Source organism: Terrapene carolina, unplaced genomic scaffold (genome assembly GCF_002925995.2).
Source record: "Terrapene carolina triunguis isolate 2854851 unplaced genomic scaffold, T_m_triunguis-2.0 Scaffold740, whole genome shotgun sequence".
Taxonomy (NCBI): Eukaryota; Metazoa; Chordata; order Testudines; family Emydidae; genus Terrapene; species Terrapene triunguis.
In genome coordinates, this window is record NW_020665091.1 from 1979896 (window position 1) to 1984008 (window position 4113).

Consider the following 4113-nt stretch of genomic DNA (forward strand, 5'->3'; position numbering starts at 1 on the left):
CCGCCGGCCCCCCTATTGCCGGGCGGCACGCGCCCAGCCCAGCCCCGCTGCCGCACATGCTCCCCCCAGCTTGAACGCTCCGGACCCGAACGGGCCCAGCAGTGCAGCCCGTCCCCTGCTCTCTACCTGGCCGCCTGGCGTGCTCCTCCGGACGTGCCCGCCGCCCCCCCCCATGGCTCCTCCGTCCGTGCTGCCCTTCAGAGAGGAGCAGGCCCCACCCGCTGGCACCATATAAGGTAACCCCTAAGGCACCGCTTTTGAAAAATGTGCTGAGGGGAAGCGGCTGCTTCCCCTGCACCCCACTAGCTACGCTTGATTTCTCCTTGTTCTATCATCTGCCATCACTGAGAACAGCCTAGCTGCATCCTCTTTGGAACCCCCCTTCAGGCAGTTGAAGGCTCCTATCAACCCCCCCCCCACACCCACACACACACACACTCTTCTCTTCTGCAGACAAAATAAGCCCTGTTCCCTCAGCCTCTCTTCATAAGTCATGTGCCCCAGCCCCTAATAATTTTCATTGCTCTCCGCTGGACTCTCTCCAATTTGTCCATATCCTTTCTGAAGTGGGGGACCCAAAACTGGACGCAATACTCCAGATGTGACCTCACCAGTGCCGAATAGAGGGGAATAATCACTTCCCCTGATCTGCTTAGCCCGTCGGTCCCCAGCCTGTAGCATTGCATGGGATTCTTCCGTCTTTATTGAACCTCATCAGATTTCTTTTAGCCCAATCCTCCAATTTGTCTAGGTCACTATGGACCCTATCCCTACCCTCCAACATATCTACCTCTCCCCGCAGCTAAGTGTCATCTGCGAACTTGCTGAGGGTGAAAACCATCCCATCATCCAGATCATTAATGAAGATGTTGAACAAAACCGGCGCCAGGACCGACCCCTGGGGCACTCCGCTTGATACCGGCTGCCAACTAGACATCGAGCTGTTGATCACTACCCATTGGGCCCGACGATCTAGTCAGCTTTCTATCTACCTTATAATCCATTCATCCAATCCATATTTTTTTAACTTGCTGTCAAGAATACTGTGGGAGACCGTATCAAAAGCTTTGCTAAAATCAAGGTATTTTCCCCATATCCACAGAGGCAGTTATCTCATCATAGAAGGCAATCTGGTTGGTCAGGCATGACTTGCCCTTGGTGAATCCATGTTGACTGTTCCTGATCACCGTCCTCTCCTCCAAGTGCTTCAAAATGGATTTTCACCAGGAAAAATTGTGTGTTCTTAACTCAAGTACTTACTTTTCAGATGAGTTAGCAGGTCAAGTTAAAGACTTAGGGGGAAGCCTGGTCTTTAACTTGACCTGCTAACTCATGTGAAAACAAAAACAGCCTTGTGTTCAGGGATTTTATTGTGTGTTAGCTAACTTGAGTTAAGAACACGAGTTTCTTTTTTCCCGTGAAGACATGGCCAAGAGAGAAAGGACTTCCATTCTGTGACATGGATTGTATATAATCTTGTTCCTGATCAAAGCCTTTTCAACGTGCTGAGCTTGTATAAACTGCTTAGTAGTGCTCCATGCTTATCATCTCTCATGACTCCAGATTTCATGTGCTTGGGTAAAAAGTAAAGAGTTGTTACTTTTCTAACTGCCAACATTGCAAGCTCAGCCTGAGATCTGAGAGACATGCTGGGTTATTTCTTGCTCAGGCATCATCACCTGTAATAAAAATTCTGCAGGCCAAATGCTGCTCTGCAATCCTGCTGTCTTCAAATGATGGCCTTAGTTAGACTTGTACAGAACTATTCCCAGGTTTAACTGTGGGCAGAATCTGAGGACAAAAGTGTTTCCTGCAATTGGAAATTAATTGATGCTGCTGATATTCAACCCTGACATGAATCTATTGCATTTTTTCATGGTTGAGTTAGCTCTTCAGGGCTGTCAGTGGTAAGCAAAATTAATATCTTATTGTATTCTCCAGAGGCAGAATCTGTGACTCTGATACACACCAGGGACAGATCAGCTGAGTAAGAAGGTGACATTTATACATAGTCTCTTTACAACATAAAAACATACTTTAAATAATAAACACCGGGGTTGAGTTCGGATCATATTATGGCAACAGGCCCAGGAAGCAGAAAGAAGACCTAAGTTCTTTCACTTCATGGCTAGATCTGACTAATCTCTCCAGCATTTGTTAGACATCCCACAAAACAAAATAATTGCATATCATGATAGAACATGAAGACATCTACATAACCGTAGAATCAGAGAACCATAGGATTAGAAGGGATTGCAAGGGTCATCTAGTCTAACTCCCTGTCAAGATGCAGGATTGGTTGTGGCTAAACCATCCAAGACAGATGGCTATCCAGCCTCCTTTGGGAAAACCTCCAGTGAAGGTGCTTCCACAACCTCCTAAGGCAGTCTGTTACCAGTTAGGATGCTTTTCCTGAGATTTAATCTAAATCTGCTATGCTGTAGTTTGACCCCATTGCCTCTTGTCCTGCCTCTGTGACAAAAGAGACCAACTTTTCTCCATTTTTTTTATAGCAGCCTTTCAAGTATTTGAAGACCTCTGTCATGTCCTCCTGTAATCTCCTCTTTTCCAAACTAAACATACCCAGTTCCTTCAGCCTTTGCTCATATGGCTTGCATTCCATCCCTTTGATCATCTTTGTCTCTCATCTCTGGATCATTTCCAGTTTCTCTACATCCTTTCTATACATTGGTGACCAAAATTGGACACAGTACTCCAGCTAGGCCTAACCAGTGCCGAGTAGAGTAATACTTTCACCTCCCGTGACTTGCATGCTATGCCTCGGTTAATGCAACCTATAATTGCATTTGCTTTTTTTTGCAACAGAATCACATTGCTGACTCATGTTGAGGTTGTGATCCACCACAACTCCCAGATCCTTCTCAGCAGTGCTGCTGCCAAGCCAGTTTACCCCCATTCTGTATTTGTGCCTTTGGTTTTTCTTCCCTAAGTGAAGCACCTTATATTTGTCGTTGTTGAATTTCATTTTGTTGTCTATAGCCCAGTTTTTCAGTTTATCAAGAACCCTGTGTTTTTTAGCTCTATCATGTAACACAATGTTTGGATGGTATTGGAATGAGAAACACTCTCTCCATACCTATCCTGCTTGGGATGCATAGATCCCTCTGGTTTAAAGCCAATATACATCCTAGCAGAGCCACCTGGGGGGGGGGGGCGCAAGTGGGGCAATTTGCCCCAGGCCCCGGGCCCCGCAGGGGTCCCCATGAGAATATAGTATTCTATAGTATTGCAACTTTCTTTTATGGAAGGGGCCCCTGAAATTGCTTTGCCCCAGGCCCCCTGAATCCTCTGGGTGGCCCTGCATCCTAGTAGCATTTGCTGCTTACTTTGGGACCTGGCCGAATTCAGTTCATACTGCAAACTGGGAAATTGCACGTTGGCGGAAGTGAATTCCTCGAACTGGAATTTGGTCAGGTCATAGAGTTGATGTCCTTGTGGTTTTGTACTCGTAAAAATTTGTACTCGTAAAAATTAAATAATGTTGAAAAGGAAACAAGTGCGCACTCTGCACGTAAACCATCTGTTAGTAAGTTTATTGACCCAATTAAGATATATATCTATATCTATAGATAGATAGATAGGTTTTATATCTATCTATCTATCTAATTATGAATAGGAACATTTAATAACATTTAAAATAAAATCAATGGATATTATTTTAAGTTTCATCTGTAGTGCAATATTCTATCTAATCTATCAGTACTATTGTTTTTGTCTATATATATATGTCCATCTCTACATAGCATAGCATCTGTGTATCTGCTATGATACTGTGATATCTGTCTGCCCTACCTATCTATAGTATCTATCTACAAGCCAAGATTTTCACAAATGGGTAAAATGAGTGAGCTTATAGGTGCACAGAAGTTTTTAAAATCAGGCCAGTTATTTAGATGCCTTAATTTGGTTTTAAGCACCCAACTTTAGATACCCACTTTTGAAAATCTTGGCAGAGTATCTATAGTAACTATGACAGGTTTCAGAGTAGCAGCCGTGTTAGTCTGTATCTGCAGAAGTGGGCTGTAGCCAGGGCCGGCTCTGGCTTTCTGGCCGCCCCAAGCAAAAAAAACAAAAACAAAAAAAAAACCACCC